Here is a 21697-nt window from a genome sequence, read left to right on the forward strand (position 1 = left end):
TAGCCTCCCCGACTAATTGTTCTGAGGTGGTGAAAGGAAGGGCGACATTTTCCAGAATGCCCTTTTCAAATTTCACTTCTTTTTAATCAAGCCGCAAGATGGTCGCGGGGAGCAACTTATATGGGAAGTCGGTATGGTTAGTGAAGCGGTCCTGCCCGGGATTGGGGGTCGCTATCCCTCTCTGTGTTACCGCTTTACTTTCCTGTAGTTAAGAAAATTTGGGAGGCAAACACTCATTTATTCTCCCACTGCGAATACTCCTTTCAACTGGATTCTTTGAATGGTTTTCCAAACAAAATGCCTTTTAGCCTTCGGAAAGAAGGAAACATTGTGAGGACCTCTCCATGTCCACAGACGTTTGGAACGTCTTCGAACCCTTCAACAGGTCATTGTGGACATTTTTTGTTCTCAAGACATCACATGGTATGTCTTGCGTTGCTCAGAGGACATGGTATTGTGTGCACTGTTCCTCCAGGAGGACATTCGTCCTTAGAATAAAGCACACGACTGATACTTTTGAGCAATAATACGGGCGACTCGCAATAGTGCGCCTCCAAGAGTTTGAAACGCATTGGCCAATCACAACACACGAAATTTGTCGACCACTTCTAAACGCGCATTAGGTCGACAGATTTCGTGCACTGTGATTGGCCCACGCGTTGCAAACTCTTGGAGGCGCACTATTGTGAAACACCCGCATTGGCCCGAACTATATCGCCGCCAAGGATAAGTCTTTGTTCCATTTTCGTTTCTGTCCTCTGTGGTAAGCAATGCAAACGCACACATTTCGTCACCGTTTCCACGAAGACATAATGGATACTTAATGGATAATGGATGGCCCCAAATCATGATTTTTTTTTCAATTGGCAAAATTAAACAGGCTCTGCGATGCATACAACTTGGTGTGATCATTTATTTTTCTTACCAAATCTGCTTAAATCAGCCAAATCACGAAGATCTACCTGGGGCAAGTTTCACGAAGAGGCGAATTTGATGCCGGTAATGTAAACAAATGTAAAAATTTGCATTTGGCACGCGCTACAGCAAGAATACCACAAGTTTTCACAAGCAGACAAAAGTCGCATGAATTTTAGCGGTTTGAAAAAGAGACCAACTTCAAATGCGATTTTCTCGAAACTTGGGTTTTACTCTCCAGTGAGGAATTCGCCTCTCCGTGAAAACGGTGACTATTTTTGACTACTGGAATGCTTTTATCTTGTGTTTTCGTCTTTGGAAACAATCGTCTTTTGTACTTTCTTCGGAAAATGACACCCTTTGTTTTTTGTTTTACTAAAACCGGAAACGAAAACTGAATACAAGAAAATAATTTTTTCCCTGACCTGCTTCGTACGCATGACCTCGAGAAGCACATGCATGTTTAGTTTACGGCTTCAGGAAGGAACCCTCTGTTTACGACATCCTCGCGCATCTGACGAACGCTCTGGGTACATGCACATGCATCGCAGGCGATAATTGTGCAGGTAGAGATGAAGTCACAGGTACCCTCCATTACATGATTGAGTGTGATTACGACGACAGCCTGTCAACCAGACAAGGCCAGCGAGAACGTGCCGCCAACCACGCAAAGCAAACACATGTACATGTTCACGTACACGAAGTCACGCCGTCACACGAGTGACTTGAAGTTACAGGACGGCGCGCCGCTTGTCCAACTGATCAGCGTATCTCCCGTGAAACACGTCTGGTTTCCGACTCAGTATTTGTTGTCTTGACAGAAGCCTCAATTTATGGGAACGGTTGATCCAGACTTGTCGAAGTAACTGCGCCTGCGAAGTAGGGTTTTTTGGGGGGGAGGTGGCACGGAAGTACAAATAGACATTTAAAACCATACGGACGCAGGAATCTCATATCTCCTTGACGATTGACTTCCTATAAGATTTATGGGTATAATGCAAACGAAAAATGAGGGACAAGTTAAGGTAGATGTTGGCGGACAGTTTTTGTCAATAGTCATGAATTTCGTCTCCGTAAATTTAATGGAAAAAAGAGCCCTCTTGAGACTTAAATCCCCTTAGTAGTTCAAGTTCAGCATCTTAATGCGACATTGGATTATCTCTGTAGATGTATTGTTTTAATGCCGTAGAGTCAAATTCTCACTCGGTAAATGACACGGTCACGTAATCTCTAGTCGTCGAAATGAAGAGCAGGATGAACACATTTGTCCTTGGTTTCGCTTGTTAGCGGCACGTTTAATGTTCATTTAAGTGTATGCTTCAAAAAATTTACGGGAGTGGATGACATTCGAAAGCTGCTGGTAGATACCTCACCCGTTAAAGTGCAGCACACTGTCACCTGTTTGCGTTCAAGAAAAAGGAATAAAAACCAAATCAGCAAACAAAATCAATGCACTGTTGAATCACTACGGTGATTTACTAACGTGAGGCACCGAAGCGACACTTTGAGGTATCAACGTGACAATGCGCGGTGTTTTATTAACACTGTGTGGAGTTGAATCACATGCAACGTATTCTTTTCAGTTAGGAATTATGAGGTGTTGAATTGACATCGTAAAGTGTTAAATTAACGCTGTGCATCAGCACCGTGTGAATTTGAAGCAACATCTTGGAGTGCTGGATTAACACCGTGTGGTATGGAAGTAGCACCGTATGGCAAATACAGACTCGAGTTGGGTCAATAGACTCGTGTGTAATTTCTAGCCGCAGCCAAGTGATTCGGGTACGACCTTATCTGAGAGGCACCTTGTATCGAGATTACCACAAAAAAGTTGTGTGTCCATTCCTTGAACTATTGGCCCATGCTGTGCACCCCAAGGGATTTTCAGAATACTAGAGCGCGTCTTCGTTAAAATTTTCAGCAATATAACTTATCAACCAAATATTAGAGAGGCAGGCTTTGTTGACTGACATGTTACTTTAGTGTTGTCCAAAAGTGCCCTTCCACACTTCGCTATTTGTAAAGTTAGATGTACATTACGTGTCCGGCCGTGTATTATCTGGCGGTAGAAACAGCGTACGGGACGTGAGCATGCTGTCCGCTTCACGATTGCTAGCGAGTTCGGACTTGGCAGTTTTCTCAACGGGGAAATGGACTTTTATTTACTGAGGGTAGGACGACACAATTTTGCTGTCCTTGGACTGGAAGTGCCAATGGAAATTCATTTCAAAGAAAATAACTGGTTGGGGAAGTTGCATTGCAGACGATAAGAAATTTTGGCGTGCATGGCGTTACGATGATAACTGTGACTATGAGGTCATTGACCCCAAAAACATGGTAGGTCAGTGACCGGATTCATAAAAAGCTTCACGATACATATTTGATAATTTGTTTCTGGCTTCCATGCATAACGGTTGGATATCAAATCCACATGGTTAATTACATTTCTCACGCACAATTACACCTATGGGGGAATACGCTCTCAGCTGGACGCTATGATCGATTTCCCAGAGGAGGCATTATCGATATCGGTGGAAATCGATCCAGAGTCTCCCCAGCTCGAAGCCACCTCATGATTCACCCCCACCTTATCACACGTCGACAAATTTTTCCATCTAGTTTTCCAAGTTTTCATTCAGTTAGTTTTTCTTGTTTTGTTTCCAACTTCGAAGGCTGACGGGGAAAGGACTTCACTTTACTGTTGATGAGCCGTTGTTTGAAAATAAAATCTGACTTCATTATGCCAAACAGGTGTTTACAACCTCAGACAGGCTATTCTATCAAGTCGCCTTGCTCAATATTGCTGTTCTTTCAACTGATTTCACCGGCTGGTCTCTGCTTCTCTTGATGCCGGAACTGTAAGATAATCGAGTGCACCAATTGGGCGCAGGATCCGACACATTTTCCACCCTCGTTGAGCTCATTAGCTGACCGATTATCGGGCCCAAAGCCTAAGGATTTCCGTCTGACTCATTGCGTTTAGGGTGGGTGCGCTAATTTCATAACACCATGTTGACAACGAGCAAGAGGAACAGCGTTTCGGGGCTACACCCATCGATGAATTCTGTCCTTCAAGAATGGCTCAGTAATACCCCACTTTCCTCTTCCTCCGTCAAAAATATCTCAGGTGAAGGAATTTGAATGAGATGACATCGATCACTCCATTGCAAGCTTCATTTTTAATCGACAAGTTCCGTCTTTGAGTGAACGTGCCGAAAATGCCTCACGACATCTCCGAGCCCAAGCTGTCGTTCCACGGTTGAATTCAAAAGTTTCTCTCTCTTCTGTCGGTATTTTGCAGAAGAGTTCCTGTGCAGAAATCTAACTCTTGACAATTTCGGAGCCTTCTGCCGCCCCTCCCCCCACAGCGGAGTAGTAGCGTACATGCATACACAGCCAGGCCTGGCAATGGTCACCATCATGTTTCAACCACGAGTCTGGTGTCAGTGACCCGACCGATAGCTGCCCAGATCACCAGCCAAGCACGCGAGGGATCCAGGGGCGCAAATTCATCGAACTGCGTAGAACGAGAGAGCCGCGCAAACTACAGTATTACAGCAGCACACCTGTTAAAAGTTCACCACAAGAACTGTTTTCGGGTGGAACACTTGACACTTTCTAGTTTGGGAACATGTGTGAATACACTATAAACATGTCCTGAGTATTGATGGATAGTATTTACCACTTGAACGTTAATAATGTTTAGGATTTGAACATGTGGTGTGGGGCGTCCAGATGGGTTTTGCGAAGTGTTGCCAAGGTTATGATATTGCTGAACAGTCTTCATGGCTCTTGTGAAACACGGTGTTTGTATGGAAGTGGTTGTTTCAATCTGGCACTTCGTGTGGTGGGACCACACAGTTTCTGAGATACGGTAAATTATAATTTCACCACCGTTTGGGACAATTTGTCAGGAGTTTAGGCTAAAATGGATATTTGGACGAATGTTTGGCAAAATGCCAAGCCATTTTTGCCAATTGAGTGTCGTCATTCGCGGCCTTGTCAAGCTGGTGTAAAGGTTGTTCAAAGATTGTTGATGTCCAACAGAAAAATTCTACGATTTCAATCGGCTTCAGATTCTTTCCATTCCAGCTCCTCTGTGATATTGGCTGAGGCTATGAGTGGGCTGATGGTCACGCATTTGGCAGTACCATGGGTATGAATTGGGGCTTAAACGGAGAAGCCAAATGCGAGCTGTTTATACAATGCAGTCAGCGTGGCCTGGCAACAGTTCCTGGAAAAATGCGAGAGCGCTTGATGGAGGGCACCTCGTGATTGACCAGTATCGGTTCGAGGGGAAATTGAGAGTTGTCAACACTTGTGCTGTCGGCCTTCAGGAGTCACGAGGTGTGAAGCGTGGCCCTAGCTGCACGGGGGGCTTACGCCTGCAGGAACTGACCAGGGGAAGATTCGTCACACCTGTACTGATAAACACGCGCCTAGACTAAGAGGGGGCGGGGACATAATTGAAGAAGTGGGGTAGACACTTTGAAGCTTCGGGGCAAACGCATCATTGGTTTAAGAGTCCTGAAAGAGAGCAAGAAGTGTTTCCGTCGGCCAGAATGCAGCAAGGACAATTTGTTGGTTATTTACTTCGTGGGTCAGTTCGATCTCAGGATTGAAAGGGACAAGATGAATGACGGTTCAGGCCTCGCCCCATGGGGAGGTGTTTTGGGGAGATATAAACTCTGTGATTGCAATGTTCCGAAGTGTTCACGTTTTCAATTCGTAAAAAAACGAGCCAGTTGTGTCACTCACCGTGCGGCCCTGCAAATCGTGTACGTCGCCAATGCGGAGATGCGTGTATAGGGTGAGCCTCGCTCTCGCTAGGCAATTTATGACACTTTTGCAAAGTGTCAAAGGTACACAATTGGTTAAATTCTTTTCTTGAAAAATCGCGTGACACCCTGCAGACGGATTCACCTCCCAGGTGTTAAAAAGTTGCAAACTATATAAAGCATTGACTCTTTTGATTTTGTTTCGATAATAAAACCAGTTGGAGATGCTTTTACCTGGAATTTTTAATTGGTTTTGCAGGATCCAGTTTTGGAGTCGAGCCAGTGAAATGTACGCAGCGAGATATATATTTTTTTCATTTATCGCACGGTCGCATTTCCCTGGTGCTTTCATCATTTCAGAACAAGTTCAATAATGCACAAACTCGAGAGAGTGTTGACCCATTTTGGAGGTTAAGTACACCCGTTTAACACACTTGCGAATCCGGTTCACTGTTCGGAATGAATTCTAAATAAACAAGAGTTCCCAGGTTCTAAGAACAGTTATTTTTGAAAGATCAATAGTTCTAGATACATGTACATTAGCCCAGATATTATGAACATGAAGGTGGATTTGGTGTAGCCCCATAACTGTCCTCAAAACTGTGGTGTTAATTGACATGCTCTGAATACATGTTGATGTTTGTCGACTGGTTTGAGGTTGATACTGCACGGTGTAAACGTAACACTGTGGGTTTTGGAAAACAAAGATGCACTGAACAAACTGTGATATTAACTTGGTGTTAAGTTAATTTAACACCCTGGTGTTATCAGAGGATTGCACCTAGTCTGGTGTAGCCTCTGATAACACGCAGGGTTTTAAATTAACACCGACGATGGTGATCCATCTGTGTCGTCATCCCAAATTCGTCGTGCCAAAATCTCTTAATTTTTCTGCAACCCTGACGGAATAAAGTCACAATCCGCTTCATGCATTTATTTCAGTGATATCAACAAGCATAAATTTCCGTGTCCAGCGTGCATATGGGCCGTTGAGTTTGGTTCAAAGTGTTGACATTTTCCCCCCTTTTCTGTTAAAACAAATATATTTCGCTTCTACCAAACAACTGTTATCTCGAAATGTCAAGCTTTCCAGCTCAGAGGCCAGTGAAATGTCAACTTTTGGCATTGGCTGTGCAGAGCTGAAAGTGTCTGTTGCCGGCCCTAATGTGAATTATTAACGACTGCGATGACAAAACGCTTAGCTCAAATGATGCATCAAATCATGCATGCATACCCTCCAATTACAAAGGATTAGGACCAAATCCGGTGGGGATGTTGGTGGTAAAAAGGGGTCATTTGCGAAGCAATAATATGACGCAGTCTGAGCCGGGCGGGAATATACGAGTTTGTCGCGCGCTGTCTCGATTATGTTGTAGGTCAGCCACGATTGTGGTGCAGAGTGTAAAACTAAGATATTTATGCGACAACCTTCATGCCTGTATAGAGCTCATTATGCATATTATGCCACTGGTGTCATGTCGATTCCAAGGTTGGCAAATGTAACATCTGTAATTTCTGCTGTGTGCAAATTATGAAGCTGGGCCAATCAGCAGCTGGATAGAGGCTTTGCGTGGTAGCCATGTTGCGTGGCAGTTCTTTTGTTCCACGGGGAGCTTCCTTTGTGCATACCCCGCGGGACAAAAGCACTGGCATGCAAGATGGCAGCCATGAAAACCCTGTATTCCTATGGTCATGACATAACTGACATCCGAACAAAAAGTTTGTATATTACTGTGACTGTAATCAAATGTGACCTGCCTTCGTTAGGGGATGTACACCACACATCTTCGACGTAAAGGCGGATTCACACATACACATATTGCTATACCCCGATACATCCCGAGTAAAATTAAGTTAGCACCGATTTGCTGCTTGTAAGAATAACTTTGGAATAAAACAAGAACAATCAATAACTCGGTCTGAATTGGAAGCTGGATGATAGCCTTTTCATGTAAAAAGGAATTGTATAGCGATTTATGTCAAGAAAAATATACGAATAACTCCAGAATGACCCCGAATTATGCCGACTTCTATATCTAACTGTGTTCATAAGTTAGTCTGATAATATTGGTACAACTCTTGACACGTTTCTGATGATTTGGCACGATTCTTGGCTGTTTAACACCAAGAAGAACAGAACTTTAACGAATATCCAGAATTAGATGCGAATACAACAAGAATAATCCAAGAACTGCAAGTTGTTCCCCGGGTCACCCTGACAATTTTCAGCATGTCCTCTGTCAGCTTGAGACCGAGGTAGCAAGGAACTATTTCCCGATTTCCTCCAGAACTGCTATTTTGGGCAATTCGGCTTAAATGTCGGGAATGTTTGAAAAAAGGCCGTCTTTTGCATCGGATATTAGAAGATCAGGAAAGCTTCCGAATTGTGCTGAGATAGCTTTATTTGGGCAAGATACAATTTAACAAAAGTGGTTGTAATTAAAAGTCAGTAAACGAGGAATACAGGCTTCGCATAGCAGCCATCTTACGGGGCAGTTCTTTTGTTCTACAGGGAGGTTTCCTTTGTGCACACTCTGTGGAACAAAAGCACCGGCCTGCAAGATGGCAGCCCTGCAAACTTTCTATTGACAGAAACATGGTCACTATAATTATGCTAAAAACCATTTGGTCGTCTTGAAGTGTGAGCTTAATTTTAAGAAAAGATCCCTAGCAGAACCTCATGAGGTCACACTGACAAAGCAAAGAGCTGTGGAAAGCAGACTTTCTTTTACCTAAGCTAAGCTAAAGAACATGTTAGAATCGGAGACTGCTGACTGGAAACGCTCTTTTGAACTGCTCACTGCATAAACAACCTGTTGCGTGCTATAAATCACAGGCACCAGCGACAGGTGTATGGGGGAACCGCGCAGGCCCACCAATCAAACTCCCGATGACGTCATGCCTGTTTTGTCTGGAGATAATTGGCCCGTCAGGTTACACACAAGCGGCTAATCACAGGTGAGTGGTCGCATTAATAATATGGGTGTGCCGAGACTTTGCTGGAGACGGTCATCGAGCCGTCTAGTGACCGGTACCGGTTTGGCCAGTTTCGGGGCAAAAGGGGGCAGGTGAACTTGAGAAAACACAGTAATGGCTCCGGTCTAGACGCTCAATGACCGCCAACCGCCCGGACTTAATCTCCTGTTTGTGGAGAGACAGGTAAACCTTGGAGGGATTTCTCCGCGCTGCGACGAAGATAGCGGGCGTCAACACCTGACACTGAAGATGCAAACACCGTCATTAGCGGAGCATCTCCTGAGAGACGGGCTTCCGATGAGCAATTGTTTTTTAGTCTTTTGCCTCGTTAAAGAGCACTTAACGACCATCCTCTGACAATGTGATGACACTGCTCGTTTCCTTGTGGCATAGGCCTACATGCACGTGTGTCCGTCTTTCATGTTCAAAGACCATAATCACTGACAGCCATGGCGCGGTTTCACGGCACTGCATGTTTACCCGGCCAAAAAATCCTCCACGTCACTTTAACGTCAGCGGTCACTGGTCGATTGAGTTAGAATATTAACCCTTGTATGTTTGTAGTGATATTTCAGCCGTTGATGGGTTGAAATTTTGCATCGTCACGTTATAGCTGAAGCTCTTCTAAGAATGCTTTGTGGGGAGAGCGATGGTGAATCATTCCTCAGAAGACATCGTTGGAATAATGAAACAATTTTATTCTGAGCGTTACTTTGAACCATTCTTTTGAAGAAAGCGGGCCTTGGTTTTGAGCACTCTTTTGTTAGCTACTTGTAAAGCATCGCGAGCTTGTGTCATCGTAACAAACATCTGAATTGATAACGTAGATAGTTTTGATTACCTAATCGATTCCTTACATGTTGGATCTAGTTGAATCGATTCTGGCATGGAATGAAATCATTGATTCAAATTCAAGCGGTCATCAAGCCATTTCTAGAACGGCTCATGGTCACAGTGGTCCGGGAAGCCCAGTGTCGCTTTCATCAACAGTATTCGGCGACAACCTCCGAAGTTTGTCAGACAATGAAACTATTTGAATTGTCTAATCGATTCCCTGTAATGCGTCGCATTCCAAATTTTGCATCGATTAAAAAACAAAACAAATGGCAGGAATCAATCCATCATGACCCGGAAACCTAGCTTTCGTCAAACTGTCTTTGAGCCATGGCCCAAGATTGACATGGGAACTCGGTGTTGGCGTTTTGTTGTGCTCTGTGAAAATGAAAATACGAGAAACACTGATTATAGGCCGGGTGATCTGCCGAGTGCAACGCCCCTTTGCCCGGGGGCATTCTTCCGCGCGCCCTGCCCTGGCCAATTCGCACCTGATAATCAACGACGGAGTGGGCCCCCGTACACAGCGGATGTTCCTTGTTCAATGTGCTACCTGCAATTACCAGTGGCGGTGATTAGAGGGGTAGGGGGACCAGGGGGTCACATTTTAGAGGGTCAGGTCACAGAGAGAAGGGGTACCACCCAGAGCAACTCGGAGCGACTTTTTTCCCTCCCATTTAAGTGTTTTTCGTTGAAACGATTTCAAAACATCATAATCAACATTTTAAGCCGAAACTTTTGACAAATCTGCTTTGTATATAGTCTGTGTTTAACGCAGTAAACGAGAACTATTCTGGGAAGATCGAATGGCACAATTTAACTTGTTATTTGCCAATGGATAATAGGATGTCTCGTCAGTCTGATGATCTGTCTTGAATAGGTGACAGTGTAATAATCTACGTGTACATGTATTGAAAACTATCATTGGGACACCAGGAAAATCTTGCCGGGTTTTTTTGTGTTCTACGACGTTTGGAATTTAGATGTCTGAATCTTGATTTCCCCGGAATTTGTCAAAGTAGACTCGAAACGGTTTGGTGGTTTCCAAAAGCACCAGGACCAGAGATACTGGGGAGTCATATTTGTGAAGTCCTATAGGTTTTTATTGGGATGGTGCTCAACCGGAATGCAGATCGATTCCGGAAATTGAAAACTGAACTGAAGGGCTCTCAAGAGAGAAAAATGCAACACTATTATTTGAGTTAGTCACTGAAAGGCATTTCATTGCGCTTGCTTCCAGACCAGCCTCCCCTGGAGATTGGTTGGCGCATCTGGACAACTATGCATCGATTCAGTAAGCTGTGTTTGTTTTGGCGCCGATAATTGCGGCAGTCGGTTTCCCAAAGTCCCCTTTGAGAGGTGCCGACTTCCGCAACACAGTAAACAGTATCGCTTCAGCGTTTGTTTTCACGTATTTTATGACTTGAAACTTAAGTCACCGAACAGCACCCAGCAGAATAAATCAGACATTAATAATTATACAAGGCCATTTTCTTTGAAAATATACTGCAAAAGCTTGGCTAATGGTAAGAACCTAACACCAGTGTATTTACTTAATGGTGACGCAACATTTATTTTTAGACGTTTTGCTGGAGGCTGGATAATGAGGTTACATATTCAAAACCACTAATTGGATGCATTCTCAGAGCTTTCAACTTCAATCTAAATTAACTGCAATTATTGTCGCCCAGAGTTGACTGATTATTTCTCCACATTTTGGGTCAGCTTTAGACTCAATCACATCCCAACATGCGCTCTGCTCCTATTCGTTATTCTGCCAATCACTCAAGCTTTCATTATACATGTAATTGTCAGCAAACTTTGTAACCAACAAGGTTAGGCTGAGTTGCGATTGCTCTTGATCTTCTCAATGGGAAGAAAAGGCCTATAGACGTCACGAATGTCAGAGGAAATAACCGCGACCAAACTGTGGCCACGCCCCTTGTAAGGCAAAGGCATGGACTGCGTCAGACAAAATTGGGTTGAACGATCGAGCTTCAGACATGTCCAATCGTCATCGATCAAAAAGAATTATTGTGGGAAGTACCTGAAATATTAAATATTTCCTGACGCGCGCGCAGACGGCCGTGTGAATCAGCAACACGCGAAACCTTCGAAGAAAATGTCTCTGGCTACTATTCCGTCAGACGTGAACTTAAAAACAAGTTTTGACTAAAGTCTCGGATGAATTTGGAGCTTCGGGGTACGGTCGCTCTGCACGGTAGCCAGATTTATATTTGTCAAGTCCTTCGACTATTAACGCTAGGCGGACTTTTCACTTCTGTCGTTTGAGCTCATTCAGTGAGTTCCAATGTTCTTGAACCAAGCTTCCACGCACGTTTTGACGCCATTTTTTTTTGAAAAGTCGGAAAAACAGCGGTCACACAAAAGTCCTAATATATTTGAACATAGATCTCGAAAAAAGATCACTGCGTGGTTTCCAATAACTATATACGTAATATGAAAAGTGTTCAAATGATCATCCAATATGAATGACAGAAACCTTTGTAAGATTAGGCCAACATTTGATTCCTTCAGACGAACTCGGTGAGAATAATGCCTATAGACATACTGAGTTTCACAGAAATTGATCATTAGACAGCAGCGTTCACCCGTCGCTCATTTTAGAATTGTCTGATTCTAATTTCTGCATCAACAACCCGCAGAGGCGTAACCCCTAAATTTCCAGTGCCCCCCCCTGCCACCCATTGAAAAAAACGGAGGAATGGATATTGAACAAGGCTAACAAACACTTGCCCCCAAAAAACACACCGCTGAAAGCTGGTACCCCCCATAAGATAATGGTGCCCCCCTGTGCCCCCAACAGTAAAATCCTAGCTACGCCATACCCGATTTTTAAAAATTTATATTCATCCATCATTGTTTATTTGGCGGGTAGGTTTCATAAACGTAAGCTGACCTACGGTACCGATGAAACATTTGTCCTTTTATCCAACTTTGAAGAACGCGTCACTGTGGGAAAAAACTACTCATTTCTGCCTCTCGTGCGTATTGCAGTTTTCTGAAAAGAACATGACAGATATAGGCCTATTTAGAGCATCATTGCATTGTGCTATGGAACAGGGCTGATTTGCTTATTTTACGAGTGAAGCAGTTTCTTTGTGAGTGTTTTTTCGTAATCCTAATTGCATTACCGTCTGGTGGGTAATTAAACATAATTGCTGTCTTTCCATGAAATATTTTGCATATTTTGTCTGCCTTGTCTCGCATACGCACGTACACTCACCAAAACGCACGCCATGCTCTTTCAAACGCATGCGCCTAGTTGTAACAACTTCGGCACAGCTGCATCACGATTAATAAACATATTGGTATATTGATAATTAAAAGGCAGTACAAATTAATATGAAGTCCTTTCTCCATTAATCAAGGTTTCGGCGAATGTTTTAGGAGTCCTTAATGAATATTGAACAGCCGTCTACCTTGGAGCAGGGATTTTGTAAAAAAAAATCAGGGAATGGAAATCTATTCATGACTTGTACAAAAGAAACAGTCGGCTTCAGGTCGAACGTTGCACACAGGACTAGACAGGAGGTGGGACCAGTGGATTGGCGGTGGGAGTTTAATTTCTTTTGCATGGGTGCCACTGGAAATTTGGAATCGGTAGTTAACGAAGTGTGCCGGGTGGGCCGATGAAGGACGGGGTCATTGAATACACAGCTGCCTCTTCATTTAAGCGACAACTGATGGATTTGAATAAGTAATTTGTTGACAATTTACCAGCACTTTTTTGAAACTACCTCTTCACGAAATGTTTGAACCCGTTCGGCCGTGTAATAGGTACGATAGGCAAAATGGCGAATATCATGTGACTGTTTTTCAGCCAATCAAGATGCAGAATCTGGAGGCGAGGTGTTTTAAAATGTACTACTCCATGCGAATTGTACCTTTCATGTTGAAGCAGGGGCTCTTGCGCTTAGTGCAAAGCCTTGTAGTTGGAGGGAAAAGTTTTTTGCAAAGTTAGCCCAAGCCATGGTTGACCGAACATTTTAGCTGAAGGTTCTTTCCTCTACGGTTGTCCGGAGAATTGAAATATGCAGATTTAAAGCTTAAAGCTTTATGTATCAAGTGCTTTATAGCCAATCCCACTTACTATTAAATATTGTTGGCGTTTATCATATTTAATCCGCTATGCGTGTTGAAATTTTTTGGGGGGTTTTCTGAGTAGGAATTATCAGTTTATACCCATCATTAATCTTCATGTTTCTGCTTTTTTGTTGAAGGTCCGTCCATATTAACAAAAATGATTTCATCTCCCAAGTATTTGCTAAACTTTCACTGATATAAATTACTGCCGAATCGCCGAGAATCGTAATGCGAGTCCAAAGTTATGCAGCCGCTGAAGTTTCACCAAATTTATGAGGTTTAAGTTTTATGTCTTCGCCCATCAAGCCGAGCCATGCTCCTTGCTTTGAATATCTCAAACTACGCTTTGTATCAACCATCACTTCTTCGTTCTTCGTGGTCAACTGTATATGGTTTTATGCAAGTAAAAGTCCCAAATTGCCTGCGCGGACCAAGCCACAGTTTTCAGGCCCACTAATTATCCGCTGTAGAGGCTTTGCACGGTAGCCATCTTGCAGGGCAGTTCTTTTGTTCCACAGGGAGCGGAGGCTTCCTTTGTGCATACCCTGTGGAAAAAAAACACTGGTGCGCAAGGTGTCAGCCATGCAAACCCTCGGGGGGGGGGACTAGTGGGCCTTTACAAAAAAGTAGAAATCTCCAGCGATATTCTAAGTAATTGGGACAAAACGGAGCCCTCCAAAGTACTCCATTTGCAGTGATCATTTATTTTGTAAAGTCACCAATACTATTGAAAAAAAAACCTGTAAGATGGGGGAATAAGCCTTAATTTGACGTGTCTTGAACAGCTGCAAAAACCTGTAGTTTTCCCGTGCATACTGGTCTCCTAGCAAAGGACCCAACTCTATAATGTTGCAATGGTTGAGTTTTCTATAACCATGCGCTACGTCATTGTCAGTGAGACTGAGCATTATTGCTGCGCGGTTCCAGCTCCGTTAACGCCTCGGGGACGCACTCTTATGTTTTTTTTTTCCTCCAACGTGAAAAGCGGAAACACAAATATCACTACCCGGACTGCAAAGGCCGATTGTTGATGGTGATAATGCCTCGTTTGCGGCCCGCTGGTAACGCTGTATAGCAGTGAGTTCGCGGCTCGGTGTATTAGGCATGAGTCATGAAAGTTCGGGAGCTTTTCGTTGGCAGTTTCCCAGGGGTCGCGAAAAGCATAACCCAACCGAGCGATAAACACGTGCCTGGTCAGCAGGTGAAGCTGGTGACCATGTCAGCTTTTGAATTAAATATAACAGTTGAGGTTTTCGATACCAGTGTTTTTGATGATTTTTTTTCCTCCATGAAAACAGGTGTCACGACTCTACGCAGCCGTGACGACGAATCCATGCGCTGCGCAATGCGACCAACCCTCGTGTCAGAATCAATAAGGTGGCAGGGAATGGAGCGAAGTTTCACGGTGAATCACCGTTGCGGTTTTTGGCTTTCCATTTTTGCCATATTTGCCGAATGATAATTTCATCTGTACGATGACTGTCAGTCCTGAATCACCTGTTGCAGTGTTGGCATGGGTGTGCCCGCTCATTCTCTGCAACAAAGTGTAGAGGTGTTTCAGAGCCTGTGGCTTAAGACTTCGGTGCAAGTCGTGGTCCACGTTAGGTGCAGCAGAGATTTCGCGGCAAATTTTGTGCGTCGCCTCGAAAATAACTTAATCTCTCCATGCGCATTTCTTGCAAATTAATCATTTAGGCACAAAAACGTTCTCATTCGATTACATGCTGGAATTGGCTTGCTGACATTTTGTTGACTCCAAAAGTTGCCCCAGCTTTAGAAAGAGAAAGAACGAAATCACTTTAAGTAGGATCCAAAGGTCAAGAGTGATTCTGATGATAGATGAATTGGGTTACAGGTTAGGGATAAATATGTCAAAGCGAAGCGAGAACCCCTCCAGCGGTTGAATCACCTACCAATTTTTCTTTCCTTTGGCAACTTGCCATGTAACTACCCTTGAAATCCAAACGATACCACATCTGGCTCGACTTAAGCCGAATGACAAGACTTAATTTACCGGTCAGCGAGCGGGGATTTTAGCATCGTCACAAAAAAGCATAGACTCCCGGCGTTGGTCGTCGCTTTTGTAGCTTCGCAGGGGCGTGGCGATGCAAGCAGAAAGGAGGGAGCTTTGGCTCATATCTGCACCGCAACATTTAATTTATATCTCAGATGCTGTCTTGGTACGGAGAGAGAAAGATTAACACATCGTAGCGTTACTTTGTGGTTAACTCACAGCCGGCTGCTGTATAAAACAGTTGGAATGAGTCAAGAGTTTGATATGTATTTATTTTCCAACAAAATAGTCAACTATTATCGCTGTGCCTCTCTGAGGACAGACGACTCGCATACCGTCTTTCATCCAAATCAGGGCGGTGCAAACACCGCAAAACCTGTGGTATTGAATTGGTGTTAAAATGACACCCTCGGTATCAGGACATTATACTGGATTGATGTTGGCCCATCATTAAAATCGGGATGTTAAATTTGCACTCAACGTTTTACAGTAGAAAAGGAAGGGATACTCGGATCACAGTTGGACAACGCTATCCGCCCTTCCGCCCTGAGCAAGAGCACCCCCTCATCGGTTGAAAAGAGCCATTTTGGTCGGGAGTGTTCATTTTGTTGGTAGCGATGCTGACTGCAACGTTCGCGTTTCGTAGTCGTTCGTGAACCAGCGATGCGCAGTTACTACCAAAGGAGCCTCCGTTGCTTGGGAGATTTCGCCCTCTCTTGGTCCAGCTTGGAGCCCATTCTATCGCATCATTTCTGTCACACATCCTCCAGCGTTATGGTTAATGGTTTTGGTAGCGTGTCACGTATCTCAGTGTTCCCAATAGACACATTGACTCATTGCCCCATAATACTTGGACAAGTAGATCTGTTACAAAATCAGAAGAAGATAGAGTGGCAGAAACCATCAACACTGACCAGCTGTTGATTGCAGTGATCTGAGTAACCACAACTACGATGATCTAATCATGATCTAATGAACCTGTAACAGCTGGTTTCCCTGGTCATCTTGTGTGCTTTGTCATAGGCCTGTGTCTGCGCTTTCCAGACCATTGGCCGGTTATTTTTCTTTGTTTGAGCGAAGTCTGCGGTCAGTCTACCATCGCGCTTATCTAACAAATGACCAGACACCGTCTACAACCAAATGGGACTGATGTGGGTGTTGAGCTTGATGAGTCATCCTGGGTTTTTTTTAAATGCTCCTTGAGTTTCTGACCAACAAACCAGCAAATCGCTCAGGCCTATGCGAACCTTAGTCAAGCATTGGACGGCGGCCGTTACAATTTTCAAACTTAGAATTCCTGCACGGTTGCCTATAGAAAGAGGCACGGTTTAGATACACAAAGGTGTGGGATTCGATGTTCGCATTGGCTCCAGAACAGCGATGTCCAATAATCTATACGGAAACTTGACTCCTGCCAGATGAAGCACTGAGGGCGGTTAAAAACCCTGCTCAAAGTTCACCGCAGATCCTATTGCAAATTCAAGAATGATGCGAAAAACGGAGTCAACAACATTTCTTGTGCGTTACGTATTTTTAGGTGGGATAAACAGCTGAAAAGTGAGCAAACAAAAACAAGATAATAATTGCCTATCTTTGGCAATCTTACTGGAAAATACCAAACCCGGTTCTTCTATCCATTGCAAACTAAACATTTTTTTCGAGATAGAACCCCCGCACTTTTCGGTGAAGTAAACAGCCTCTTTTTAGAAAGATCCGGTACACACTTATCGAAGGCTTTGGTACACTTGACCCTCAGATTGCCGTAAAATTAATCTTTCATCCAGAGAACGCCCGAAAACCTTTCTGTAGGACCGGAGCGATAAACTTGATATTCTCGGCAGACTTTGCACCGGCATTAAAGCATGTCAACTAAAATAAACAACTAACGAAGTAGCCTATATGTGACTTTTGGGGGTTTTTTGAGGGGGAATTTCTTTTTCAATTAAGACTTACGCAATCTTAATGAACATGAACAGATTCCGATATTTTCAGCACAAATGACGATTTCTAGAAAAAAAAATCTTTTTTTTTCAAGATGGCCGTATCTTTTCTTGTTCACGATTGAGCAATGAATGAACAGCTGAATGTAATCCACAGTGAGAGTGAATCAGATTATCAAAACCACACTCAAACAATTTCGGCAAAAGAAAAAAGCTTTGCAATACACTTGGCATCTAACACACTAAGCACAGGTCCCCCAGTTGGGACTGTTTCCATATGATGGAGCGTGGCACCTCCACCCTCGAACAATTTCTTCCACACACCGGTCCAGTTTTACTTACATGTACATCAAGCAACACACGAGCCTGATTTCACATCGGCCTCTCAACTCGAAACGTTTTACTTGATCTTTGGCAGATTTCACTTTCCCATGACCCATCCATGCCCCAATCCAGGTAAAAATATTTCCATAAAAGAACGCATTTTACACCGTGAGAGGAGAGGTGTGTCACTGTCTCCTTCGTTACCGAGTGGGCGTTTCAGAGATCGAGAGGGCGATATTTCTTCAAACGAAACCTTGTTTTTCCCAATACATGTACTAGACTCTGATGTGTACCTAGCTCTGTCATTGCGAAGAGAGACAGAAAGGTTTCAACGTGATTTCAGGGAAAGTTTCGTCAAACAAAACCACGATCTCCTTCCTGACTCATTCATACCTGAGGACATTTGAGACTGCGCAAGATGAACTGATCATCATGCTTGTCAATTATTATCATGTCGCGACCTGTCATCGTTAAAATAAACAATGACAGTTTACATTGAGAATGTTCGAAAACCCACGCAAAAAAACCCCACATGAATATCGAATCGAAACTGATTGTGCAACGCCACGTTGGAAATTTTTTTTTTATTGAAACACTCCCGATTAAAAAACGGCAGTGGTGCACGCACACCGCACTCGGCAAACACTCACCGATAAGAAGCCGTGTACTTTGTACCTATTTGTCAAAATATGCCTGAGATACGCACAATCAAAAAAGGACCCTGCCAATTTCGCCCAGTGCCAACCCTGGGCCAACATGTTTTCCATGCGTGTCACGCTACGGTTAACTTGTTTGTGTGAGCCATTCCCTTGTCGCTTCGCCCAGCGCTGCCAAACACCCTGGATTTTTTTAGGGCGTTGCCACGGTAACGCCTCTCCTAGTGACAGCTGGTGTATTGAAAGCGGTCAGAGTTCTGGTCAAAGTCGAGAGATTACGAAACAGGGCAGGTATTTCCCTACTCGTTTGCGGTTTTTTTTCGAGAGGGTCAAGAGTCAGATGTTAGTAGAGTTGCATCTGCACTTTAAAACTATGAGGCATTGCACACAGTGCATTGTGTCAAGCTTGAATGTTCCTTGCCCATAAGCAGTGGGTTTAGTAGACAGTTAGAGAGATGGCTTTTGCAGACCCGGTAATAGTCAAAGTGTAGAATTTACCATCCCCTCAGTTGTAGAAGTATTCTTAAATTTCTGCTTGTTGAAAGTCACCGCGAACTTACACAGGTTAGGGAGTCTTCTTCACTATTGCTTTCTGTTGAGATCCTTATGATGTTTAAAAATTAGAAAACCTGTCGTTTTGAAACACCACTTGTTTAGATGAATCGGGGTTCGTCGGTTAAAATGTCCAAATCAAATCATGCCAAACTAAAATCTATCTGAACCTTTTCTTGTCGGGCGAGGGACCATGACCAGGTGCGTCGTGTGCATGCGCTGGTTCATACCATCAGTTTTCCTCAAAATGCGCACAAGCCCGTCGTGTTTTCGCGAGAGCTCTAGGGTGCACTGCAGAAAATAAATTCCCATAGACAGCAGTGATAAATCCCCATACTTCACAATTTTTAAAAAATACTCACAACTCTCACAGGTGTTCAGGCCGCACAGAAAAACGATGTTCGACATTTCCTCTTTCATTTTCCTTTCAACTTTTAGTGGGTTGACCAATGAACTTTTGAGAAATTCTCACCCAAAGTAGACCACCCCTAAAATGAAGGAAATTTCACTGCCCGGAAAAGTAGCCATTTTGAAAATGCATCCCTTTGCAAAACGGCTAAAAAGTGCCACTTTCGGACCCGATTGCATCCAAATTGCTCAGAATTGGAAGCCCTGAGTCCGGCCCAGAGGTTCAGTCTCATATTTCTTCAATTCCTCAGTTCCATGGCTCTCAGGACCCTCTAATATAGAATATTTTGAGTGTATAACTTTTATTAATGAGCTCGGCGGACATAATTATTTATATACGTGGATGCACCCTCTAGTGTCCCAGGCGGTGGTACACGACGATTGCGCATGCGGCCCACAAAACTGTTTCATTAACATTCATTTGTTAAGCTCAATCCAGCTCAACGTCCGTTTGGCATGAAGTTGCTCGAACTGTTGGCCTAAACCGCAGAGAGAAATTAACAACGTGCTAAGCGTCCGGAAGGGCTATCCCTCAAAGTTTATCAAACTACAACTTTCCCATTTTGTCCTTGCCCCAAAACACAGCGACAAGGAGACTGCAGCTGGAGTTAAACAAAACCATTTTGGAATTTTCATTGATGCACAGACCAATAAATACATTTTCTGTCATTTGTTAACTCACAATCTGTCACGAGAAAATACTCTTCCTAAAAGTTATCAGACTTTATATATCATACTGTGCAATGAACATGCAAATTCAATGCACATCGAATGCCACCAGATTGAAAAATGTCACCCATTATACTCTGTGGTGTAAATTTAACACCTTTCGTATCCACACACATGCAGGATACCACCAGTCGATCACCACAGTTTGCAGTGTAATGGATGCGGAAAAACAATTACAAATGAATCATTTTGCAATGTAATCGGAATTACTCACTGTCATGTCGTCCCAACGCTTTTAACAGTTGGAGATAAATCGCCATGAAAAAAAGAAACAACTCGCCCACTTGAAGAAGACAGCAACTATCTATTCGCATCAATCGCAACAGACTTTGTAAAATAACAAAACAGGTTCAGAAATACATACAAGTGACGAAATTAAACGCTTCGACAGAAAAGAATTTCAACAGAACATTAGGTGAATCCCAAACCGGTTGGGCCCAACAAAACAAAGTTGCAACAGCAAGTTGCAACCAAACCTTTCTTGATGATATCACGGGTAGGTGCATGCAAAACAGGTGGCGAACACAGAAACGCACACACCGTGACATATCGACAAAAATTGACACAAAACAGCAGTGATTGAGCATTATCCCTTCTTGGGCATATGAAGACTGTTAAAATTCTTCAGTAGACATTGCCAACTGATTTATCTAAAAAAAGACGTGTTTTACTGTTGGCCTCTTTGTTTGCTTTCACTATAGTTCCAAATCTCATGCATCACGCTTAATTTCCTTTTTCAAAGTGTATACCATCGCGACGAAAAGATGTCAATGAAATTGCAGCAGAGAAGACAGGCTACTTTACTGTATATCGATATTATGCCTGAAAACCGTGACAACGAGATCTAGTTGGGATCAGCCTCGCTAAGTAAGAAGCATTCTGAACGGCAGGCTAAGGTCGGGATATGTGTCAGCCGAAATTGGCACATTTCTCATGTTCATTGCATAACTTCCTCTTTGGAAACCCTATGCAACGTCAGTGTTGGCCAAAAAATACTGCGACCCTCAAAAATGAGATAGCTGTTTCCCCCGCACAAACATACTTTATCAGCAGGGAAGATGATTAAGCCCGCGGTATCCATATCCAAATACCATTTTTGTTTCTGTAAGCTGTCTGGGTGGGAAGAGCAATTCCGGTGCCACATCAGAACTCACGGAACGGCAGTCCACCTCAACAACAGGAAAGATGGGCTATTGATAGTAGCGGTGGACCACTTTCAAGTTAATTGAAATGTCATTTTGACTCCGACACTCATACACTCACATGAGCTTCCTTGTCAAGTGCTGATTCGGCAATGAATCCAGGGGGCGCTACACCTGCAGAACATGTGACATCGATTCGGTCAGTGAGTCGCCAGATGCGTTCAAATTTTTTAAAATACATCAGTCGTGTTGAAACATTTTCAAGTTGGAAAAAAAAAAGACTTCTGCGGGTGGCCTGTCGGAACGAAGACATCGTCGAATT

At 43.5% G+C, this 21697-nt stretch overlaps 1 protein-coding gene across 4 annotated transcripts in view; it reads left to right on the forward strand.

Annotated features, from left to right (window-relative positions):
• Window positions 1-21697, forward strand: part of LOC110978644 (microcephalin-like) — a 140207-nt gene that overhangs the window by 78477 nt on the left and 40033 nt on the right. For all 4 annotated transcript variants that reach the window (XM_022233792.2, XM_087148356.1, XM_087148357.1 and 1 more), the window contains one exon: window positions 8530-8651. The gene's annotated coding sequence lies outside the window, so the exon portion shown is untranslated. The remainder of the gene's footprint in view (window positions 1-8529; window positions 8652-21697) is intronic.

The sequence above is a fragment of the Acanthaster planci genome, linkage group LG18 (genome assembly GCF_054643075.1).
Source record: "Acanthaster planci isolate LZ-2023a linkage group LG18, COTS_SCS, whole genome shotgun sequence".
Lineage (NCBI taxonomy): Eukaryota > Metazoa > Echinodermata > Asteroidea > Valvatida > Acanthasteridae > Acanthaster > Acanthaster planci.